This window comes from Schistocerca americana, chromosome 2, assembly GCF_021461395.2.
Source record: "Schistocerca americana isolate TAMUIC-IGC-003095 chromosome 2, iqSchAmer2.1, whole genome shotgun sequence".
Lineage (NCBI taxonomy): Eukaryota > Metazoa > Arthropoda > Insecta > Orthoptera > Acrididae > Schistocerca > Schistocerca americana.
In genome coordinates this window covers 923,144,644-923,156,776 of record NC_060120.1, presented here as the reverse complement: position 1 = coordinate 923,156,776, position 12,133 = coordinate 923,144,644, and the positions used below count along the sequence as shown (strand labels likewise).

The 12,133-nt window shown below is 48.1% G+C and overlaps 1 protein-coding gene across 1 annotated transcript in view; it reads left to right on the top strand.

Moving 5' to 3' along the window:
* Positions 1-266: 266 nt before the first annotated feature.
* The window catches only part of LOC124596218 (UDP-glucosyltransferase 2-like), a 92,415-nt gene continuing 80,548 nt past the window's right edge, over positions 267-12,133 (top strand). The window contains exon 1 of the mRNA XM_047135273.1: positions 267-327. The gene's annotated coding sequence lies outside the window, so the exon portion shown is untranslated. The remainder of the gene's footprint in view (positions 328-12,133) is intronic.

The following is a 12,133-nucleotide window of genomic DNA, read 5'->3' as shown; positions in this document are numbered from 1 at the left end:
TTTTTTTTTTTTTTTTTTTGCGTGATGAGTGATACCTTAGGAAACAACGCGACACACTTTCGTTATGCGATTCTGTTATCGTCTATGTTGACCGTGCGACTTTAACTGCCACCGGATAGCACCTTTTAATTACTGAAGCTAAGTTGTGCAGCATTTTTCCCATTCAGCTAACCTACGATAACGCGCTCGTTAGCTCTGAAGTTATCGTTTACTTCTGACGTCCAGGGAGACTACTGAAACTATAAAAAAGGAAAACTTTCTGTGGCCGTCGATCAACTTGCACCTAAGCTGGTACCCTGCACCCAGTCGAAGAAGCGAGCTTATGAGGTAAGGATACGTTTTATTTCTCCGTGGGCTGCTGCATCTATGGCTACCGCCGTCCTAGCAATAGGACTCAGTGTAATTCTCAGCCATTTTCTCCCGTATCACATGAACGCCGCTCTTGTAAGACTGAATGAATATGTCTCAGATAAAACTTCTATTGTCCTTTCGGTTCATTAGTGCAGATTCAGAACACTCTTATCGTGTTATTTTCATTGTAATTAGAGGGGGCTGAAAATCCGAACAGGGATTTAATATCACAAGTAGAATCAAATAATTTCAGCCACGGAATAATCTCTAACGCACGAGGAGTGTTCAATAAGTAACGCAACACTTCTTTCTGAAAGCACGATGGTTATATTCAGGATTCCCGTACATTATATTATTCCCCACACTTTTGGTTATAAAACTACTTTTCAACATAATTTCCGTTCAGAGCGGCGGCCTTACGTCACCTGTATGCTCGCATGGTACCAATCCACTGGTCGACGTCGCAGCCAAGGTCTTGCTGTATCACTAATCTCTGCATGTACTGCTTCCCGTGAGTGCATCCTTCAGTGGGCCAAACAGACTGAAACCAGAAGGAGCAAGATACGGGCAGTAAGGTTGATAAGGAAAAACAGCTCAACGAAGTTCCGTGAGCTCCTTTACAGTGCGCAGACGGGTGTGAAGCCTTGCATTGTCATGGAGAAGGAAAAATCCGATGTATTTTTGTGGAGACGAACACGCTGAAGTAATTTCTTCGATTTCCCGAATGGATCACTCCTGTCAGTTGCTCCCAATTTTACCACCATCTTTACACTTTTATGCTTACTGTGGCCAGTCAGCCAGCAGCAATACGCAACTGTTTGGCTGCCTTGAGAGAGTCACAGATATTCCTGCCAGTTGCTCCAAGAGTTTGCTGATGTGTTTCGCCTGGTGACGAAGCATTTGTTACCTTAAGAAAGTCATAGTTATTCCTGCCAGTTGCTCCCCCTTTTTGCCCACCTTCAGATTTGCATGCCTACTGTGGCCAGTCCGAAAGCAGCAATACGCAACTATTTGGCTGCCTTGGGTCACAGTTATTCCTGCCAGTTGCTCCTCGAGCTTGCTGATGTGTTTCGCCTAGTGACGAGGTATTTGTTACCTTAAGAGTGTCATAGTGACTCCTGCCAGTTGCTCCCCCTTTTGATCACCTTCACTTTTCATGGCTTACTGTGGCCATTCCGCCAGGAGCAAAACGCTACTACTTGGCTGCCTTGGGAGAGACACAGTTATTCCTGCCAGTTGCTCCTCGACTTTGCTGATGTGTTTCACCTGGTGAAGAGGCATTAGATACCTTAAGAGAGTCATAGTGACTCCTGCCAGTAGCTCTCCCTTTTTGGCCACCTTCACATTTCGTGGCTACTGAGACCAGTCCGCCAACAGCAATACGCAACTATTTGGCTGCCTTGAGTGAGTCACAGTCATTCCTGCCAGTTGCTCCTCGAGTTTACTGATGTGTTTCGCCTGGTGACGAGCCATTTGTTAACTTAGGAGAGACATAGTGACTCCTGACAGTAGCTCTCCCTTTTTGGCCACCTTCACATTTCGTGGCTACTGTGACCAGTCCGCCAACAGCAATACGCAACTATTTGGCTGCCTTGAGAGAGTCACAGTCATTCCTGCCAGTTGCTCCTCGAGTTTACTGATGTGTTTCGCATGGTGACGTAGCATTTCTTATCTTACGAGAGTCATAGTGACTCCTGCCAGTTGCTCCCCGTTTTTGACCACGTTCACATTTCCATGCTTACTGTGGCCAGTCCGCCAGCAGCAAAACGCAACTAATTGGCTGCCTTGAGAGATTCACAATTATTCTTGCCAGTTGCACCTCGAGATTGCTGATGTGATTTGAATAGTGACGAGGCATTTGTTACCTTAAGAAAGTCATTGTTATTCCTGCCAGTTGCTCCCCTTCTTGGCCACCTTCACATTCCCATACCTTCAGTGGCCAGTCCACCAGAAGCAAACCGCTACTGTTTGGCTTACTTGTGAGAGTCACAGTTATTCCTGCCAAGTGCTTCTCGAGTTTGCTGATGTAGTTCGCCTAGTGACGAGGCATTTGTTACCTTAAGAGAGTCATAGTGACTCCTGAAAATTGCTCCCCATTTTTGGCCACCTTCACATTTCGATGACTACTGTGGCCAGTCCGCAAGCAGCAAACCGCTACTTTTTGGCTGCCTTGAGAGAGTCACAGTTATTCCTGCTAGTTGCCACTGGAGTTGGATGATGTGTTTCGCCTGGTGACGATGCATTTGTTACCTTAAGTGAGTCATAGTGACTCCACCAGCAGCTCTTCCATTTGGCCACCTTCACATTTCATGGATACTTTGACCAGTCCGTCAGCAGCAATACATAACAATATGGCTGCCTTGAGAGAGTCACAGTTATTCCTGACAGTTACTCCTCGAGTTTGCTGACGTTTTTCGCCTGGTGACGAGGCATTTGTTACCTTAAGAGAGTCATAGTGATTCCTGCTATTTGCCCCCCCCCCCCCCAATTTGGCACCTTCACATATCCATGCTTACTGTGACCAGTCCCCCAGCAGCAAATCGCAACTATTTGGCTGCCTTGAGAGAGTCACAGTTATTCCTACCAGTTGCTCCTCGAGTTTTCTGCCTAGAGAGAGTCACAGTTATTGCTGCCAGTTGCTCCTCGAGTTTGTTGACGTGTTTCGCATGGTGACGTGGCATTTGTTATCTTAAGAGAGTCATAGTTATTCCTGCCAGTTGCTCCTCTCTTTTTCCCATGCTTACTGTGGCCAGTCTACGAGAAGCAAACCGCTTCTGATTGGCTTCCTTCAAAGAGTCACAGTTATTCCTGCCAGTTGCTTGTCGAGTTTGCTGATGTAATTCGCCTAGTGACGAGGCATTTGTTACCTTAAGAAAGTCATAGTGCCTCCTGACAGTAGCTCTTCCTTTTCGGCCACCTTCACATTTCATGGCTACTGTGACCAGTTCGCCAGCAGCGATACGCAACTATTTGGCTACCTTGAGAGAGTCACAGATATTCCTGCCAGTTGCTCCTCGAGTTTGCTGATGTGTTTCTTCTGGTGACGAGGCATTTGTTACCTTACGAGGGTCATAGTGACTCCTGACAGTTGCTGCCCGTTTTTGGCCACCTTCACATTTCATGGCCCACTGTGGCAAGTGCGCCAGCAGTAAAAGGCTACTATTTGGGTGCCTTGAGAGAGTCACAGTTATTCCTGCTAGTTGCTCCTCGAGTTTACTGATGTGTTTCGCCTGGTGACGAGGCTTTTGTTACCTTACGAGGGTCATAGTGACTCCTGACAATTGCTGCCCGTTTTTGGACACCTTCACATTTCATGGCTTATTGTGGGCAGTCCGCAAGCAGCAAAGCACAGCCTTTTGGCTGCCTTGAGAGAGTCACAGCTATTCCTGCCAGTTGCCTCTCGAGATTGCTGACGTGTTTCACCTGGTGACGAGGCATTTGTTACCTCAAGAGAGTCATAGTGATTCCTGCTAGTTGCCCCCATTTTTGGCACCTTCACATATCCATGCTTACTGTGACCAGTCCCCCAGCAGCATATCGCAACAATTTGGCTGCCTCGAGAGAGTCACAGTTATTCCTACCAGTTGCTCCTCGTGTTTGCTGATGTGTTTCGCCTGGTGACGAGGCATTTGTTAACTTATGGGAGTCATAGTGACTCAAGCCAGTTGCTCCCACGTTTTGGCCACCTTCACATTTCATGGCTGCTGTGACGAGTCCCTCAGCAGCAATACACAACTATTTGGCTGCCTTGAGAGAGTCACAGTTATTGCTGCCAGTTGCTCCTGGAGTTAGCTGATGTGTTTCGCCTTGTGACCAGGCATTTGTTACCTTAAGATAGTCATAGTGACTCCTGCCAGTTGCCCTCCGTTTTTGCCACCTTCACATATCCGTGCTTACTGCGGCTGTCCCCCAGCTGCAAAACGCAACAATTTGGCTGCCTTTAGGGAGTCCCAAATATTCCCGCCAGTTGCTCCTCGTTTTTACCGATTTAATTCGCCTGGTGACGAGGCATTTGATATCTTAAGAGAGTCATAGTGACTCCTGCTAGTTCCCCCCCCCCCCCCCCCCCACCCTTTTTGGCCACCGCCACGTTTCCATGCTTACTGTGGCCTGGCCGCCAGCAGCAAAACGCTACTTTTTGACTGCCTTGAGAGAGTCACAGTCATTCCAGCTAGTTGGCTCTGAGCACAATGGGACTCAACTGCTGAGGTCATTAGTCCCCTAGAACTTAGAACTAGTTAAACCTAACTAACCTAAGGACATCACAAACATCCATGCCCGAGGCAGGATTCGAACCTGCGACCGTAGCGGTCTTGCGGTTCCAGACTGCAGCGCCTTTAACCACACGACCATTTCAACTAGTTGCCTCTCGAGTTTGATGATATGTATCGCCAGGTGACGAGGCATTTGTTACCTTAAGAGAGTCATAGTGACTCCTGCCAGTTGCTCCCCATTTTTGGCCATCTTCATAATTTCATGCTTACTGTGGCCAATCCGCCAGCAGCAAAATGCAACTATTTGGCTTCCTTGAGGGGGTCATGTATATTCCGGCCAGTTGCTCCTCGAGATTGCTAATGAGTTTCGCCTGGTGACGAGGCATTTGTTACCTTAAGAGAAACATGGATTCTCCTGCTAGTTGCTCCCCCTTTTTCGCCACCTTCACATTTAATGGCTTAATGTGGCCAGTCCGCCAGCAGCAATACGCAACTATTTGGCTGCCTTAAGGGAGTCACAGTTATTCCTGCCATTTCCACATCGAGTCTGCTGATGTGTATCGCATGGTGACAATGCATTTGCCACCTTAAGACACCCCTAGTGGCTCCTGCCAGTTGCTCCCCGTTTTTAGCCTCCTTCACATTTCCATGCTTACTGTCGCCAGTCCGCCAGGAGCAATACGCAACTATTTGGGTGCCTTGAGAGAGTCACAGTTATACCCGGCAGTTGCTCTTCGAGTTTGCTGATGTGTTTCTCCTGGTGATGAGGCATTTATTTCCTTACGATAGTCATAGTGACAGCCGCCAGTTGCTCCCTCTTTTTGGCCACCTTCATATTTCATGGCTTACTACGGCCAGTCCGCCAGCAGCGAAACGTTACTATTTGGCTGCCCTGAGGGGGTCACTGTTATTCCTGTTGGTTGCTCCTCGAATTTGCTGATGTGTTTCGTCTGGTGACGAGGCTTTTGTTACCTTAAGAGAGTCATAGTGACTCCTGCCAGTTTCTCACCATTTTTGGCCACTTTCATATTTTCATGCTTACTGTGGCCAGTCCACCAGCAGCAAAATGCAACTATTTGGCTGCCTTGAGAGGGTCATATATATTCTTGCCAGTTGCTCCTCGAGTTTGCAGATGTGTTTCGCCTGGTGACGAAGCATTTGTTACCTTAAGCGAGTGATAGTTACTCCTGCCAGTTTCTCCCCATTTTTGGCCACCTTCACATTTTCATGCTTACGGTGGCTAGTCCGCCAGCAGCAATACGCAACTATTTGGCTGCCTTGAGACTGTAACAGTTTTTCCTGCCAGTTGGTCCCCTTATTTTCCGATGTGTTTTGCCTTTTGTCGAGGCATTTGTTACCTTGAGAGAGTCGTAGTGACTCCTGCCGGTTGCTCCCCATTTTTGGCTACCTTCATATTTCATGACTTACTGTGGCCAGTCGGCCAGCAGCAATACGCAGCAATTTGGCTGCCTTGAGAGAGTCACAGTTATTCCTGCCAGTTGCTCCTCGAGTTTGCCGTTGTCTGTCGCCAGGTGACGAGGCATTTGTTACCTTAAGAGAGTCATAGTGACTCCTGCCGGTTGCTCCCCATTTTTGACTACCTTCATATTTCATGACTTACTGTGGCCAGTCGGCCAGCAGCAATACGCGACTATTTGGCTGCCTTGAGAGAGTCACAGTTATTCCTGCTAGATGCTCCTCGAGTTTGCTGATGAGTTTCGCCTAGTGACGAGGCATTTGTTACCTTAAGAGAAACATGGTTTCTCCTGCCAGTTGCTCCCCCTTTTTCACCACCTTCACATATCATGGCTTACTGTGGCCTGTCCGCCAGCAGCAAAACGCTACTAAATGGCCGCCTTGAGAGAGGCACAGTTTTCCTGCCAGTTGCTCCTCGAGTTTGCTGATGTGTTTCGCCTGGTGACGAGGCATTTGTTACCTTAAGAGAGTCATAGTGACTCCTGCCGGTTGCTCTCCATTTTTGGCCACCTTCATATTTCATGACTTACTGTGGCCAGTCGGCCAGCAGCAATACGCGACTATTTGGCTGCCTTGAGAGAGTCACAGATATTCCTGCCAGTTGCTCCTTGAGTTTGCTGATGTGTTTCTCCTGGTGACGATGCATTTGTTACCTTAAGAGAGTCATAGTGACTCCTGCCAGTTGCTCACCCTTTTTGGCCACCTTCACATTTCATGGCTTACTGTGGCCTGTCCGCCAGCAGCAAAACGCAACTATTTGGCTGCCTTGAGAGTCACAGTTATTTCTGCCAGTTGCTCCTCGAGATTGCTGATGTGTTTCGTCTAGTGACGAGGCATTTGTTACCTTAAGAGAGTGATAGTGACTCCTGCCAGTTGCTCACCCTTTTTGGCCACCTTCACATTTCATGGCTTACTGTGGCTAGTCCGCCATCAGCAATACGCAACAATTTGGCTGCCTTGAGAGTGTCACAGTTTATCCTGCCAGTTGGTCCTCGAAATTGTTGATGTATTTCGCCTGGTTACGAGGCATTTGTTGCCTTAAGAGAGTTATAGTTATTCCTGCCAGTTGCTCCCATTTTTGGCCACCTTCACATTTTCATGCTTACTGTGGCCAGTCCGTCAACAGCAATACGCAACTATATGGCTGCCTTAAGGAGTCACAGTTATTCCTGCCATTTCCGCATCGAGTCTGCTGATGTGTTTCGCCTGGTGACGAGGCATTTGATACCTTAAGAGACTCATAGTGGCTTCTGCCAGTTGCTCTTTCTTTTTGGCCACCTTCACGTTTCCATGCCTACTGTGGCAAGTCCGCCAGCTGCAATACGCAACTATTTGCCTGGCTTGAGAGAGTCACTGTTATTCCTGCCTGTTGCTTCCCGAGTTTGCTGATGTGTTTCTACTGCTGGAGAGTCGTTTGTTATCTTAAGTAAGTTATAGTTATTCCTGCCAAATGCTCCCCGTTTGTAGCCACCTTCACATTTTCATGCTTACTGTGGCCATTCCGCCAGCAGCAATAAGCACCTATTTGGCTGCCTTGAGAGAGTCACAGTTATTTCTGCCAGTTGGTGCTCGAGATTGTTGATGTGTTTCGCCTGGTTACGAGGCAATTGTTACCGTAAGAGAGTTATAGTTATTCCTGTCAGTTGCTCCCCATTTTTGGCCACCTTCACATTTTCATGCTTACTGTGGCCAGTCCGCCAACAGCGATTCGCAACTATTTGTGTGCCTTAAGGGAGTCACAGTTATTCCTGCCATTTCCACATCGAGTCTGCTGATGTATTTCGCCTGGTGACGAGGCATTTGCTAGCTTAAGTGACTCATAGTGGCTTCTGCCAGTTGCTCCCTCTTTTTGGCCACATTCACATTACCATGCTTACTGTGGCAAGTCCGCCAGCTGCAATACGCAACTATTTGGCTGCCTTGAGGGAGTCACATTTATTCCTGCCAGTCGCACCTTGTGTTTGCTGATGTGTTTCGCCTGGTGACAAAGTATTTGTTACCGTTAAGAGAGTGACAGTGACTTCTGATAGTTGCTCAGCGTTTTTGGCCACCTTCACATTTCCATGCTTACTGTTGTCAGTCCGCCAGCAGCGAAACGCAACTAATTGCCTGCCTTGAGGGAGTCACCTTTATTCCTGCCAGTTGCTTCTCGAGTTTGATGTGTTTCGACTGCTGGCGAGTCATTTGTTACCTTAAGTAAGTCATAGTTATTCCTGCCAAATGCTCCCCGTTTTTGGCCACCTTCAGATTTGCATGCTTACTGTGGCTAGTCCGTTAGCAGCAAAACGCAACTATTTGGCTGCCTTTAGAGACTCACAGTTATTCCTGCCAGTTCCTCCTCGAGTCTTCTGATGTGTTTCTCCTGGTGACGAGGCATTTGCTACCTTAAGAGAGTCTTAGTTACTCCTGTCAGTTACTCCCCGTTTTTGGCTCCCTCTATATTTTCAAGCTTACTGTGGCGAGTCCGCCAGAAGCAATACGCAACTATTTGGCTGCCTTAAGAGAGCCACAGTTATTCCTGCTAGTTACTCCTACCGTTTGCGATGCGACGACAACCCAAACGACAGACAGTCAACACACCCATCGACAAGCTATCCCTCGCTTCACGCGACCAGCATACGACAGGGAGTTCAATGGAAGAACGTATAGACATCAAGCAGAGTAACCTCTTCAGAATCGCAGAAGATCGTCGCCAACGTAAAGACATCAACCAGAGTAACCTCTTCAGAATCCCAGAAGACCGTCGCCATGAATTTACCTGAAGAGGGTTCGGGATTGAACGTTTTCGTCGGAGGGGAGGTGGTATGGCGCCAGTTCGTGAAATGCCGTTTTGTTTCCGGTTGGAAGTGATAAACCCGTATCTTTTCGATTGTGAGGAAGTTCGACAAAAAATTGTAACTAACAGCCTCGTAACGCGAAAGAATTTCCTCGTTGATGGTCCTTCGTTGCTTTTTATGGTCTTCCGCTAGACGGCAGAAATCCAGGGGCTCACACGTTTGAGTTCCCTAACTGGTGGACGATTGTGTCAGTTCTGCGAACAGAGACGTCCAGTTGATCGGCGAGTAGCTTGACTGTGATCCTTCGATCACGTCGAATCAGAGTGTCCTCACGTTTCGACACTGTAGGAGTCACCGCTCTACGCGGCCGGCCAGCGCGCGATACTCGCCCAACGACTCACGGTACTTTTGCGCAATGACAAGGATCCATACGAATTCAACAAGAGCCTGTGAATATATGCAATGCTCCGGTTTTCCGCCAAGATATACTCGATGACAGCTCTCAACGCGCCTCTGTTACAGATGCCATTTTGAAGGGTATGTGTAGTGTCACCAGCCATGGGAACTTGATGAAACTATAGGAGCTGAAAGGGGAACATTACACAATGTTCCGCAACAAATACCTCTTTTTTTCAACCGAAATTGACCGAAAAAGTATGTATTGTATTACTTATCGAAAGGCCCTCGTATTTATGCATACTGATCTCAATGTTCTGCACCTTGTTCACAAAACTTATTTGTATGAGTGATTAAGAAATAATATCGTTTTCTGTTTACCCTGGTGGAATTCGAAAAAATTAATCCATGGAGCAGAATGCTGATATTTATAAAACTTTGTGGAGATTTTCAGCTAGCAACAGGTGCCATTCAGGACTGACGTCCGTCAAACTGGTTCAAATGGCTCTGAGCACTATGGGACTTAACTTCTGAGGTCATCAATCCCCTAGAACTTAGAACTACTTAAACCTAACTAACATAAGGACATCACACACATCCATGCCCGAGGCAGGATTCCAACCTGCCACCGTAGCAGCAACGCGGTTCCGGACTGAAGCGCCTAAAACCGCTCAGCCACAACGGCCGGTGACGTCCGTCATCAACATCAGTGTGTGATGTGACTCATACGGGCACTTTAAAGATCTTGTATTCGTTGTTGTTAGTCCATTGTCGGTTACACAAGTGGACCGGACTCGCTCAGAAAAGAGAGCGAGTACTCGAGTTCGCGGGTATAACCGCGAACTCGCGGCATTACCGCTATAGGCACAAACCTTTTGAACGAAATTTCCGCCATTACACTGTTAATTATTTTTTATTTATTTCACTCAACCTTGGCTTCACATTTATAGACATTCTGAAGTGCAAGCTGCTATGTCACAAAACGTCTGACGTGCCTAAATGACATAAGCAACCATTGGGCATGACAATTGTTGTAATCCAATATAATGACTGATCGATTAGCAATGAATATTGCTCTATTTACATATTTACAGACGCGTGCGCACACACACACACACACACACATATATATATATATATATATATATATATATATATATATATATATATATATATATATATATATATATATACACTCCTGGAAATTGAAATAAGAACACCTTGAATTCATTGTCCCAGGGAGGGGAAACTTTATTGACACATTCCTGGGGTCAGATACATCACATGATCACACTGACAGAACCACAGGCACATAGACACAGGCAACAGAGCATGCACAATGACGGCACTAGTACAGTGTATATCCACCTTTCGCAGCAAAGCAGGCTGCTATTCTCCCATGGAGACGATCGTAGAGACGCTGGATGTAGTCCTGTGGAACGGCTTGCCATGCCATTTCCACCTGGCGCCTCAGTTGGACCAGCGTTCGTGCTGGACGTGCAGACCGCGTGAGACGACGCTTCATCCAGTCCCAAACATGCTCAATGGGGGACAGATCCGGAGATCTTGCTGGCCAGGGTAGTTGACTTACACCTTCTAGAGCACGTTGGGTGGCACGGGATACATGCGGACGTGCATTGTCCTGTTGGAACAGCAAGTTCCCTTGCCGGTCTAGGAATGGTAGAACGATGGGTTCGATGACGGTTTGGATGTACCGTGCACTATTCAGTGTCCCCTCGACGATCACCAGTGGTGTACGGCCAGTGTAGGAGATCGCTCCCCACACCATGATGCCGGGTGTTGGCCCTGTGTGCCTCGGTCGTATGCAGTCCTGATTGTGGCGCTCACCTGCACGGCGCCAAACGCGCATACGACCATCATTGGCACCAAGGCAGAAGCGACTCTCATCGCTGAAGACGACACGTCTCCATTCGTCCCTCCATTCACGCCTGTCGTGACACCACTGGAGGCGGGCTGCACGATGTTGGGGCGTGAGCGGAAGACGGCCTAACGGTGTGCGGGACCGTAGCCCAGCTTCATGGAGACGCTTGCGAATGGTCCTCGCCGATACCCCAGGAGCAACAGTGTCCCTAATTTGCTGGGAAGTGGCGGTGCGGTCCCCTACGGCACTGCGTAGGATCCTACGGTCTTGGCGTGCATCCGTGCGTCGCTGCGGTCCGGTCCCAGGTCGACGGGCACGTGCACCTACCGCCGACCACTGGCGACAACATCGATGTACTGTGGAGACCTCACGCCCCACGTGTTGAGCAATTCGGCGGTACGTCCACCCGGCCTCCCGCATGCCCACTATACGCCCTCGCTCAAAGTCCGTCAACTGCACATACGGTTCACGTCCACGCTGTCGCGGCATGCTACCAGTGTTAAATACTGCGATGGAGCTCCGTATGCCACGGCAAACTGGCTGACACTGACGGCGGCGGTGCACAAATGCTGCGCAGCTAGCGCCATTCGACGGCCAACACCGCGGTTCCTGGTGTGTCCGCTGTGCCGTGCGTGTGATCATTGCTTTTCCAGCCCTCTCGCAGTGTCCGGAGCAACTATGGTGGGTCTGACACACCGGTGTCAATGTGTTCTTTTTTCCATTTCCAGGAGTGTATATATATATATATATATATATATATATGGGTTGGCAATAGTGACAACTATTTATTTACAGCTCGTACAAAATAGATAAGTGTTTCAAAGTTTTACTGACCTTCAAAGTAGTCACCAGCATTGTTTATAACCCGTAGCCATCGATCTGGAAGTCGTAGGACAGTCTTAGCCCTCGTGACTTCAACTCGATTTCTAAACTGAAGGAAACACTTCACGGCATTCGCTTCACAACTGCTACAAATTCGTCGGGCAATAGACCGCGCCTCTCGAACTGTTAACACAAGTGGCACGGCTACGACTGTC